Source organism: Trachemys scripta, chromosome 9 (assembly GCF_013100865.1).
Source record: "Trachemys scripta elegans isolate TJP31775 chromosome 9, CAS_Tse_1.0, whole genome shotgun sequence".
Lineage (NCBI taxonomy): Eukaryota > Metazoa > Chordata > Testudines > Emydidae > Trachemys > Trachemys scripta.
Window position 1 is genome coordinate 61,077,689 of NC_048306.1, and position 13,490 is coordinate 61,091,178.

Sequence of the window (13,490 nt, forward strand, 5' to 3'; positions counted from 1 at the left end):
AATCAACATAAATGAAGAGTAGTTCTATGCTGTAAATATGACATTGTGGGGTTCTATGTGAATTGTTTCTCAGTGACTTCCAGACCAAATGCACTCTGTTTACAAATAAAGTTGCTTGATTCTAATTGCCAACCCTGCAAAGTCGGCATAGGTTTTGAAAGTCAAGCTAGATTCTTTCTGGCTTATGCATCACCAATAAAGATTCTGGAGCTGGAACTTAGCTAAAGGTTCTGTTCACAATGCATAACTGGTACAGAACCCAGCTCACTCTCCTGTGGTTATGTCGTCTCTTCAGGGCTAAAGGCAAATCAAAAAAGGATTTTTGTCAGCAGACAGAGGTTTTGCATGTAAATAAACCCCAGTGGATATTAGATTTTAGCATTTTTTGTTTTGGAAGTTGGGGAGCTGTTTCTCCTGAATATCCTTGCCAACCTGTTGCATTCTACAGTGCATCATTGCTTTGTTTTGCTTTTTTGGCCTAAGTGCAATTTTCCCCTATGTATATTGCCCAAGTGAGCATATATATTTTTTTAGACAGGGGTTATGGTCACAGGCAAGGTACCAGGCGGATGAACTACTAGTCCAATCCAATATGGCAGATCCCACTTTGTTGTAGTGGTACTATGAATTATAGGATCCTGTTGGATCAGCTGCCTAAAACTGGATTTTTGTCTGCCGTGTGGCTAAAGGTTATGATTGTACCTACTCTATTGGTAGGGCCCTACCAAATTCACAGTCCATTTTGGTCAATTTCACAGTCATTAGTATTTTAAAAATAGTCAATTTCATGATTTCAGCTATTTAAAGCTGAAATTTCACGGTGTTGTAGTTGTAGGGATCCTGACCCCCAAAAAAGGAGATGTGGGGGGATTGTAAGATTATTGTGTGGGGGAGAGGTTGCGGTACTGCTACCCTTACTTCTGCACTTCTGCTGGCGGTGGCGCTGCCTTCAGAGCTGGGCAGCCGGAGAGTGGCAGCTGCAGGTTGGGATCCCAGCTCTGAAGGTAGAGCCAACACCAGTAGCAGCACAGAAGTAAGGATATCATGATATGATATTACCACCCTTACTTCTGCACTGCTGTCTGCAGAGCTGGGCCCTCAGTCAGCAGCTGCCACTCTCCAGCTGCCCAGCTCCGAAGGCAGCACAGAAATAAGAGTGAAATGGTATGGTATTGCCATTCTTACTTCTGCTGGTGGGGTGCCATCTTCAGAGCTGGGCACCCAGCCAACAGCGGCTGCTCTTCGGACACCTAGCTCTAAAGGCAGTGCAGACGTAAGGGTGGCAATACTCTGACCCCCCCCTAAAATAACCTTGTGACCCCTCTGCACCTCCCTTTCAGGTCAGGTCCCCCAATTTAAGAAATGCTGGTCTCCAGCATTAAATCTGTATAGTATAGGGCAAAAGCACACAAAAGACCAGATTTCATGGTGGGAAACCAGATTTCCCAGTCCATGACGTGTTTTTCATGTCTGTGAATTTGGTAAGACCCTATCTATTGGACAGTGATGTAAACTTACAGTGATGTTTGGATGTGTCTCAGAGAAGTTAGTTTTTAGATGAAACACAAAAAGTTCAAGGATTGTTCAGGAATCTCTGCAAACACTCAGAATGAAAACCGTCAGATTGTATCCTGCTGGGGTCTTGACTAGATTCCTTTGCGACTTCATTTTTAATTCTGAACCCATGCCACGTATGATTCTTAGAGAGAGAGATTGTCATGGGAACCACTGCTCACTAATGAGAAGATACTTCAATAATGGACTGAAGTTACATCTCAAGGCAATTTAGACTTCCTTATGCTCATGTGTTAGAAGTTTACTCTACAACTTGGTTATGTGATGCCTGATTTCTGAACACTTACAGTGCAGTCTGCATATCATTGTTTGCATATCAAGGTACATTTGGGGTTTGATTCTGCAAGCTGCTGACCATTCTGACCCAGACCAGTAAAACACTCAAGTATGTGCTTCAGTTTAAGCAGAGGAGTTGTCCTGTTGAAGTCAATGGAATGGTCACTTCCTTGAAGTTACCCATGTGTTTAAGTGCTTGCTGACTCAGGCCACTGTGCTCACAGGGTTAAACTCTCCTGTGAGCTGCTGAGTCCTCCTGACAATAAGGGGAGTTCTGTGGGAAGAGCAGGACAGTATAATGCCCCTATTTGTTTAGATGAAAGCAGGGATATTGCCTCATCTTTTCATTTTAACTGTATTTTTTTTTAAATTAGACTTCAAAGGAAATAGCTAAATTATCTACGAAAACTAGCCATGAGACTGGATGCAGTCACAGAATATCTATCTGCCCACACACACGTGGATCAGTCGTATCATGGGTTACAATCTTTGTCCGTTAATTACAATATTATACTAGGAGATGACAAGAGGTAAACAAGACATTACAGACAAGCAGGGATGAGTGAATGAGGTGGGAAGGGAGAGCAGCAGGAGGCAGCACGTGTGGCCTAGATGGTTTAAAGATGTCTCCCATATTTCATGAGTTAGCCTGAGTTCTAAAGATGGGTCCCGCAGAGGAAGCTGCGCTCATTCTGTTATTGAGCAATCTTTCATTTTCTAATGACAGTGAGCTACTGATGCTCATCTTCACCCATCCACAGTCCATGTCGCTCCTCTGTTGTGTGAGAATGGTTCATGTGTCTAAAAGAATTCCTGTTATCTATGACATACGTGATAGACAGCCCTGGTGAGTGAGTTAAAAAAGCTTCTTCAAACTCTGAAACGAGGAACAGTTTGATTAAAGAAATTTTGCAAGTAGAGACAAGAGAACAAATAGCTTACCAGTACATGTCATAGAAACTCAGCTTAAATATGCCAGACTAATCAATATTTACTCACTGTTTAGCCTACACAACATCAAACCATTGTCTGCTTTAGATACATAATACAAGGCCTGTCTCAGGACTGATTAGATATGGGGTGAAAGATTGACAGTGGGTCTGATCCAAAACCCATTAAGGTAAATGGGAAGATTCTCTTTGACTTTACTGGGCTTTGGATCAGGCCCAGTGGCATGTTGTTGCTAATTAGGGTCTGGTCATGCATGGGTGGAAATCCCATTGAGTCCAGAAGGAGTTCCGCACAGAGAGCTTGCAGGATCATGGCTTTGCCTATGGCCATTCAGTGTAGGTGATGTTGATTCAGCCAGAGGACTTTATCTGTTTTGATTATGATGGCTATGCTGCCGTTTAAACAGTACTAAGAAATGTCTATTGTCCCATATGTGCTTTTTCCTATCAAGGAGAAATTGAGCTAGATATGTAGGCAGTGTGGTCGGGTGGATAGAACATGGACTGGGACTCAGGAGTTGTGAGTTAAATTTTTGGTTCTGCTGTTGGCCTGCTGGGTGACCTTGGGCAAGTCACGTCCCTGCTCTGTGCCTCAGTTTCCCCATCTATAAAATGGGGGTAATAATACTGACCTCCTTTGCGTAAAGTTCTTTGAGTCTTTCTTTCCAATACTTTTTCTAAGTGTTCACTTTATAGGTTAATGGAAATCAAATCAAAACAAAAATACCATACAAGATTAAACATTTTTAGGTGTTGTATCAGAGGGGTAGCGGTGTTAGTCTGAATCTGTAAAAAGCAACAGAGGGTCCTGTGGCACCTTTAAGACTAACAGAAGTATTGGGAACATAAGCTTTCGTGGGTAAGAACCTCACTTCTTCGATGCAAGTAATGGAAATTTCCAGAGGCAGGTATAAATCGGTATGGAGATAACTAGGTTAGTTCAATCAGGGAGGGTGAGGAGCTCTGCTAGCAGTTGAGGTGTGAACACCAAGGGAGGAGAAACTGCTTCTGTAGTTGGAAAGCCATTCACAGTCTTTGTTTAATCCTGATCTGATGGTGTCAAATTTGCAAATGAACTGGAGCTCAGCAGTTTCTCTTTGGAGTCTGGTCCTGAAGTTTTTTTGCTGTAAGATGGCTACCTTTACATCTGCTATTGTGTGGCCAGGGAGGTTGAAGTGTTCTCCTCCAGGTTTTTGTATATTGCCATTCCTGATATCTGACTTGTGTCCATTTATCCTCTTGCGTAGTGACTGTCCAATTTGGCCAATGTACATAGCAGAGGGGCATTGCTGGCACATGATGGCATATATAACGTTGGTGGACGTGCAGGTGAATGAGCTGGTGATGTTGTAGCTGATCTGGTTAGGTCCTGTGATGGTGTTGCTGGTGTAGATATGTGGGCAGAGTTGGCATTGAGATTTGCTGCATGGGTTGGTTCCTGAGTTAGAGTTGTTATGGTGCAGTGCGTGGTTGCTGGTGAGAATATGCTTAAGGTTGGCGGGTTGTCTGTGGGCGAGGACTGGCCTGCTTCCCAAGGTCTGTGAAAGTGAGGGATCATTGTCCAGGATGGGTTGTAGATCACTGATGATGCATTGGAGAGGTTTAAGCTGAGGACTGTAGGTGATGGCCAGTGGAGTTCTGTTGGTTTCTTTTTTGGGCCTGTCTTGTAGCAAGAGGCTTCTGGGTACACGTCTGGCTCTGTTGATTTGTTTCTTTATTTCCTTGTGTGGGTATCGTAGTTTTGAGAATGCTTGGTGAAGATCTTGTAGGTGTTGGTCTCTGTCTGAGGGGTTGGAGCAGATGCGATTGTACCTCAGTGCTTGTCTGTAGACGATGGATCATGAGGTGTGACCGGGGTGGAAGCTGGAAGCATGAAGGTAGGCGTAGCAGTTGGTGGGTTTTCGGTATAGGGTGGTGTTAATGTGGCCATCGCTTATTTGTACGGTGGTGTCTAGGAAGTGGACCTCCCGTATAGATTGGTCCAGGCTGAGGTTGATGGTGGGGTGGAAGCTGTTGAACTAATGGTGGAATTCTTCCAGGGTCTCCTTCCCATGGGTCCAGATGATGAAGATGTCATCAATGTAGCGTAGGTAGAGAAGGGGCATGAGTGGACGAGAGCTGAGGAAGCGTAGTTCCAGGTCAGCCATAAAAACGTTGGCATATTGTGGGGCCATGCGGGTGCTCATAGCGGTGCCACTGGTCTGGAGGTATATATTGTCACCAAATTTGAAATAATAATATTGTATGTGGTCTCAAAACATGTTCAACATTCTTTTAAAAAAAATAGCTTCTAGAACAATATTTTGAAAATATGACAAAATATCACAATATCCACTGTGAAAATAATCCACTATTTTACTTCCCTCTTTTCTGCCCCAATCCGGCAAAGAATTTATGCATGTGCCCAGCTTTGATGATGTGGGCAATCTCACTGAAGTCAATGGGACTACTTCCTTGCTTAAAGTTAGGCATATGCTTAACGGAATCAGCACCTTAGGCCCTCACCTGCTCAAGGGAGAAAGATCCTTGTGTCTGTGTAGAACCCTGTTTATGTCAATGGGGCTCTGTGATGGGGTGTACAAGCACTGCACTGGATAACAAGGGGTTAAGGAGCTGCTCTGGGCTCAGCCAGCTCTGACCCATCACACCTGCAAGACATGGACAGGCTGGAGGAGGTGTTAAAAGGGAAGCAGAACTGCTCACTTGCAGGCAGATCAGGGAAGGGAACACACCTTCAGCTCCCGAGGAAAGGGCTGGCTGAAGGCAGGAGCTTCCCAGACAACACTGCTCGAAAGCCCTTCCCTGAAGGAAAGCAGGGCCAGACTCTGATATACCTTGAGAGGGTCTTCCCTCTATCTCTCACTAACTCAGTTTATCTCTGTTAATTGCCCTGGCTTGCTGTTTATGGATTACCCTGGAAGGGGAGAGACTTTGGAGTGACCTGGCTTGAGGGCCAAGTCACAGGAAGAGGCAGGCTACCACTGGCAAGAGACCCCCAATGGAGAAAGGGCTACTATGCCGTGCAGAGGCTCCATGGTGCTGGTAAGGGATATGCCTGCATTCAGCAGCTTGTAGGGTCAGGCCTTAGGCTGTATGATCCTTATTGCATATTCTAACAAGTTTGCCCCTCCCCCCCCCACCCTTGGCATACCCTCGCTCTCTCCCCCACATCTCCCTCACAAAGAAAAGATACTTAAAACTTAAATCAGTCATTTGGAGGCTTAAAATATCTTCAATATACAGTCTCTGGCTACGGGCAACTGCTACTTTATAAACCAAATCCATCTTATGGAGGCAAGTATCTAGAGACAGCTAGAGCAGACAACATGTGCTTTCAAGCAATGTTCTAAATCCACCTTGTCCTTAAATATTGCATTTGGAGAATAAACAACTTCCTCCAAGTAAGACAATGTCCAGCTCGTCTCCCTCTATCCTTTTTAATACAGTAGTGCTAGGCATTCCTGGGAGCACAAGTGAGGTACAGAGGGCCAAGGGTTTAAAAGCAATATCAGGTGGTTCTTCTGTAGGCTTTTTCTTTCTTATTTGAGGATTGCCTGAAAACTAGTTGACTTGCTTTGCTGGCATGAAAAGACAGCACCAAAATCCTCTGCATCACAGGAATGACAGCATTGAAAAAGGTTTGGAATCCAATGAATAATGTAGTGGAGTAGCTCCTCTGTCAGCTGCAAAGAGAAATATTAGGCAGCGGCTAACTGATTGATGTGCTCTAATCCCACTTGGTACTAATTCCTGCACTCTTACAATGAGTTAGCTCTCTTAAATGGGAGTTTTTTACAAAAAGAGGAAATAAATCCATAGAATGGCTTTGTCTAGATATGGGGAAAGATACTAGTGATTCAGGCTGCTGTAATTTTTTGGGTACCCAACTTGAGGCATCTTAAAGGGGCCTGATTTTTCAGAGGAAAAGTAGACTGTACTCTCTGAAAATTGGGTCCCCTTAAAGGGTCTCATATTGAATCCACCCCCCCCCAACCATTTGAAAATATAGGTCATATTTCCCACATTTCTCAGAATACTGTATGCAGATATGCTCTACAGTATGTGATGGGACAAATATGTGGCATTAAGATAAATATAATTAGTCACAACTTAATCTAATCATCAGAAAAGCAGGTGCTGCACATTCTAGTGCAAGCACAGTCCCTGGTTTGATAAAATCCAACCATGGCTGCACTTGGGGAAATTGCTACAATGATGTGTTGATTATTATTTGTGCTACAGTTGGGTCACTAGGCACTATGTAGGATCTGGGTTGGGGGCTGTGGTGCTTGGTACCGTACAAACACCGAGTAAAAGGACAGTCTTACCTCTGAAGAGCTTACAGTCTAATTCAATATGAGATGTAACAGTTGATATAACAATCAGTAGGAAGGTTGGGGGAAAGAGGACAAGGCAACAGGCAATAAAAATGGGTGTTAATGGAGGCCAGCTGTATATGCAACTAGATAAACAATATCAAAATAGGACCTATCTCCTGTATGTGTGTGTGTGTGTGTGTGTGTGTGTATATATATATATATAATATAATATAATAAATCCCTAATTACCACATTGCTACTATACAATACCAAAGAATATATTTCATGGTAATTATGGAGTAATCCACTGGACACAATGGTTGAGATTGTCATAGTTGCCTAGGGTTTTAGCCATGCAGGCTAGATTGACAAAGGGGATTTAGATTGAGCATTGCCACACCTGTAGCCCTAAGGATTAATCTGCTTGCTTGCATAAATATATCTTTTCTTATAAATTTGAGTATTTGATGTAATATGTTTATAGATTTATATTAAAAATAAGTTTTTGGCTGTAATGCAAGAGACCTACAGGCCAAAACCCTGTATGTTAAGTTAAGGCAAAGTTAGCACATTTTGGGACCCTTGCCCAGAAAAGTAAAAATAGATAAAACATCCACACAGATGTCTAGAGACTTTTTGCCTAAACCAATAAACAATGGAGAATGGCATAGGGGATTTTTCAAAGTTGTACCCACAGACTTAACAAGTACATCACAAGTGCGTACATACCTGTCATCCATACACACATACATACTAGCCTATGGGGTAAGTGTACCTAACATTTCTGTGGGGGAAGGATGAAATTTGGGCATAAGAGGAAGAATTTCTGACCAATACCCTATAAAAGGGCGATTCATCTCGCCATTTTAGAGGCAATCTATCCACCTATCTACTCTTCATTGTCTCCATCTTCAACAACGTATCGATGCTACCCATCTATGATGGCTATTAACTATTAATAGGCCGTAGTTTGTTTCTTTTCAAACTTTAAGTTTTAAGGGGACTAGGCTAAGCTTGGATTCCCTACGCTTTATTTCAGTTTAAGGTTTATTGAGTTAAGTTAGAGAGTAAACCGCTTTAACAGCTCTGCATTAGCTTCCTCTGCCAGAGGTGTGAAACCAGAACCGCCAGAGGCATGGTCCCTTATCTTCCAACACCGGGTTATTAAAACCGTGTGAGTATTAACCAAAGTTTGCAGCACATAATATTGTATGATCATATGTATCTCCTGAATAACAGTAATACAATTGTAATTCTGTAATTCTAACTGTTTTACCATTTGCTTGCTATTTCACTGATTTTAATAAAAGGTCTTTATGACTATATCTGTCTCAGTGCAAGCTTCCTGTCATACCCCCGAAGGTCCTTTTATAAACTCTGTGAAGCCTGATTCAGGATGAACTTTATCTTCTGATTAAACAAATTGGTGAGCCTAAACCATACTAATTAATATTCATAATAATTATGGATATTATTATTAATTAATTACAATAATGAAATAAAATTAAATTAAGTGGATAAATTAAATCAACATTACTAACACACCCCAAATCAGGCTACACATCTAAAGTTTAAGCACCCTGCTACCTAGTGGAGGTGTCCCGCCTCCCTATACAATGCATGGGGGGAGAGAGATACCTAATGGGATCCACAAAAGCCAGGATGCTGAGAGGGAAGCCATCTGAGAGAGCCAGTCGGAAATATTGAGGAGAAAGGTGTGGCCTAATCCCTGCTTCTGGTGACACTTCCCAAGGGTACCCAGGGTCATGAGGCACCTCGCTGCCACCTGCCCTCAGCATGACAGAGTCTTGTATGTACCTGCTGTAGATCAGCTCCCTGAATCCACCAGCCTCCGGCACCACAAACCTGCCCTAAAGGCCTCTGCAGGCCCTGCTTTCAGTATGGGTTAGTGACAGATGCAACTCCATAATCCTTGACGCATCCCTCTGTTAGGTGGCCTCAGAGCACATCCAGCAGATCAAGCCCCACAGGCAAGCTGGGCAGGGAATGCCTAGTTTGGGAATGCTGATGGGGCCTAGGCATGAGCGTCTGGATGTAGGTGGTTGTGCACATGCCCACTTGCAGATTTTTTGGCATCTAGGAAACTTTATGAAATGTAGGTACCTAGGGAAAGTGGGCACCTACAGGGCTAGGCAGCAGTTCAGCAGGGGTTTTGAAGTTCTAAATTTTGGACTTAGGTATTTATATTCATTTGTGGTGCTAGCTCCCAAATCTCATTAAAATTTAACTAATGAATCCCCTTATTCGTTTTGAAAATCTCCTTCAAAGGGATGTATGACTGGCTGTATTTTTCTTGCTTGCTTTGAATCTGCTCAAGCACTGTGAGTTTGAACATTTGACTTGAACTCTGATGTCACAGGGATTGTGTTCCACTGAGGAAAGACTGAAAAATGAAGTGTAGAGAAATTCAGCAAATTATATATACACTGACATACACTTCCCAGATACAGGGTGCCTTGTTGTATCAGTCTCACTTTTGGGGTCAGTAGATTTCTCTCCATAACACATAGCACAAGCATCCCTTCACCTATATTAAAAAAACAACAACAACCTTTTGAACCAGACAGATGCTTGAATCATTTGTGGGAAAGTATACACATTCAGACTAGTTTTGTCATCTGGAAATAGTGTGTGAAACTCCAGACTCCACAGGATTCACTTAGCCATTGTCAAGTAATAGCTCAGTTGCTTAAATGTGAGAGTGCCAGGCTGTACTCCAATAATTCTGCAATTAAGTTGTGTTGTCACTATAGTAAGGGTCAATCCAATGTTCGCTCAAGGCAGTTAGAGTTTTTCCATTGGCGTCAGTGGTCATTGGATCAGGCCCTAGGTGAGTTTCAATTCTTCACATAGGGTAAGCACAAATATATTTACTAAAGCTGATTAACAACTAGAGAGAATATTTGCAATGAGAGCTGTACAAATAACAGATTTTTTTTCATTTACTGTCAACTTCAAAAATATTGGAATAGTCACTTCAGGTTGAACCAAAAATAACTGGTCTTTGAAATTTTTGGTGAATTAAAAAGTTGAATGTAGAGTGAAATGTTTTGTCCAACCCAAAACAAAATCTTTTGTTCTATTTCAAATGTCTTTTAATATTTTAACTTTTTTAAAAAATTCAAGGGAAATTTCAAAACAAAAAGCTGCTTCATTTTGAAAGAGTCAGAATGAAATATTTCAACTCTTCTGGAATTTTATTTTGTGTTTTTTATTCTCACATGAATAATTTGGCAAAACTGACACAAACTCACAAAATGTTGCTGAATCTGCATTTTTCACCAAAAAAGTTTCACTCCCAAAATTCCACCAGTTCTATTTACAATGGATGTTACTGTGGATATTGCTGATCCTTTATATTGTTAATTGTAATCCTAATGTTTAATGCTCGAATCCAGGACAGAAGAGCGGCAACCATGCCTCTAAGCAAATGTCCAGATCGAAAGGACCTGTGGTATCCTTAAAATGTATTCAGGTGTATACACACTGCTGTAGAATCATAGAATCTCAGGGTTGGAAGGGACCTCAGGAGGTCATCTAGTCCAACCCCCTGCTCAAAGCAGGACCAATTCCCAACTAAATCATCCCAGCCAGGGCTTTGTCAAGCCTGACCTTAAAAACCTCTAAGGAAGGAGATTTCACCACTTCCCTAGGTATCCCATTCCAGTGCTTCACCACCCTCCTGTAAAGTAATGCAAACTTCCTAGGAAACCTGTTGTGGGTCTGCAGTCTCTTGACTGATAAATAATGTGGCACACACACAATCTATTGCTGGAAGCACAGGCTCACTAAGAAGAGTGAGCAAAAAGAGAAAAAGAAAGCCAAGGAGGAACCTTCAAGCAGTATGTGAAAAGGGTAATACAGGAAAAAAGTGTAGCAGAAGTGAAATATTGGGATGTGGGCTGACACTCCCTCTCTGGTTGTGAACGAAAGGGAGAAGAGCAGAAGACTCTATGCAGTCTACTAGGGAGCTTCCTTTGCCGTTCTAGGAGGCACCCCAGTAAAATGGTGAGAGAGATCAGTAGTCCCAACACAGTTAGAGGAGATCTCCTCTCTGTTGTATTCCTTTTTAATGGGAACAGGACTAGATACCCTGTGGACTTTGTTTTAAAAATATCCCCATATTTCTATTATGTGGCAATCAGTTACTTTTCTTGATGGAACAGTCGCTTCCAGCAGGCCTCTATGCTGCCTTGTATACTATCCCACACTTTCTCTACCACTACAGGACAAAAGATTTTAGAAGGCTGCTTCTGAGACATCCTTTATAAAACATTTTAAGGAATGATCTCTGATATCCGCTTTCAAACTGATGGAGGGGAAGAGGGGCATGTCTGCCTAAAGCTCAATGGCACACACCAGCAACTAACACACAGAGATGTGTGAACCTTGCTGGCTTTGATTTGCATGGATTCCAATTGGCTTTTTTTCATACCCCCTGAGTTTCACTTGAAGTTTTGGGTTTGAAATGAACCTGGAGAAGCTGAAACTCAGCACAGAACTGGTAAAATCTGGTTGAGTACTTTGCTGGATGTTAAGCTTTGTTACTTGCTAACTTTTGTTCAGTGTTGGCTAGGTATTTTTTTAGTTCTAAGTTTTGGAATAAAAATGCATGGTAGACTATCTGCTGTATTTGAATGGTTCCTAGAGGGTTTGTTCTGTAGTTAAGAGGGAGAAAATATCAACTGCAAGTAGAGGAAGAGGACACAAAAAATGATCTGCTGGATTATATGGAGGCTTGGGAGTTCAGGAAACTGGTTTCCACTGCTGGGTCTGTGAAAAACTTCTTGTGTGATGCTAGGCAAGTTACTTAACTCTCTGTGCTTTGAATACCCCATCTGTAAAATAGAGATGATGATGATCAATGCTGTGAAGCTAAATTCACTTAAGTTTGCAAAGCACTTTGAAATTTTCAAATGCCAGGTATTATCGACATGAAATGTAATTATGAAAGATCTATTCATAAAAGATTTAATTACTCTCATTCTGTGGCCCATGGTAACATATTTTCATTAACACTAAGGCCTGCTAACACCACTCTTGCAGTGTCTAGGGGCCTTAAAGTTGTTGAGGATGTAATTTATTTCTACATCAAGGCCCTTTTACTCTGCTAGAGTGGTGCCAAAGGGCCTTAGTGTAAATAAGAATCTGGCCCTTAACGTTTTTTCTGGTATGAACAGGAAGTTCCTAGCATTCGCCTGGTTCAGCCCACACAGAGAGAGCAACACAAGCCAAGCTAGAATTTGTCTATCTGTTCTTTTAGGGATCAGTGTGTTACTTTTTCATATTCACTATGTCTGACTGTGACAGCAGTAGCAGCGGAGTTGATAGCTCAGCCCTATGCTAAACGGGATACCAGACCCATAGTTGTTTGAGTATAACAAATTATGGTGACAAACCGTAACACAGCATCAATAATGTGAGATAACAGAAAGGAATGGGGCTGCTCCCACGCATCCATCCACAGATGAGTGATGTGTTTAAAAACTTGCTGATATGTCTGCAACATAAAATCAAAAAGAAATCTAATAGAGGGAGAAAGTTTGAGGGGCTAAGTGGCTCTGCTCCTCTCTGGCCTTGACACCAGAGACGCCCCACCGCAAGTCCATTAAAATCACTGTTGTGCTCACCTTCCCAGCTTGTCATTCCAACCACATGTCCCTTCTCTATAGCCCTCCACTCATTCCCCTTGCTCCACCACATCAAACACACACACACACACACTCACTCACTTTCCTGTGTTTACACTGAAGGTTCTTCAGCATGTATCTCCCCCATCTATCAGGGCTATTAGGTTATCAAACTGTCAATCCTGCTTGGCCAATGACTGATTAACTCCCTGTCCACTTTCCCCTCCACTACCTCCAGGCTTTCTGCCATGCCAGCCTTCATGCACAGGAGAAACTTCCTGTCAGTATTTGTACAGCTGCTACCTTATTCTCTTTTAAATCTCTCCTTAAAACCAACCTCTGCCATATTGCCTACAAATCATGCCCATCTGGGAGGCCAATGCTGAGCTGTTTCTCTGTTCATTTTGGTACCTCCTACCCTCACCCTGTCAGGTTGTGCACTGTCTGAGGCAGGGGCTTCCTGTTTTGCATTAAGTGTTGTACAGAAAAGTAACTGGCCCTGGTCCTTGACTGGGGTCCGTAGACTCTATCATAAGACATATGACAGGTCGTAACGATGAATAGGAGCACCCATCAGCTTGGCAGAGTGTTATTTATATGGAGTCCTACATTGTGGTGTGGTGTGGCTCTGCACTGGCCAATGGAAAGCACTGAAAGGGATTGTGTCTCAGGAGTGTCATTCTCTTTCAGAACTGCTCACCATGCGGGATATTGCGAAT

The 13,490-nt window shown here is 42.5% G+C and overlaps 1 protein-coding gene across 1 annotated transcript in view; it reads right to left on the reverse strand.

Moving 5' to 3' along the window:
- Positions 1–13,490, reverse strand: part of LOC117883033 (vertebrate ancient opsin-like) — a 163,824-nt gene that overhangs the window by 67,604 nt on the left and 82,730 nt on the right. The window lies entirely within an intron of this gene.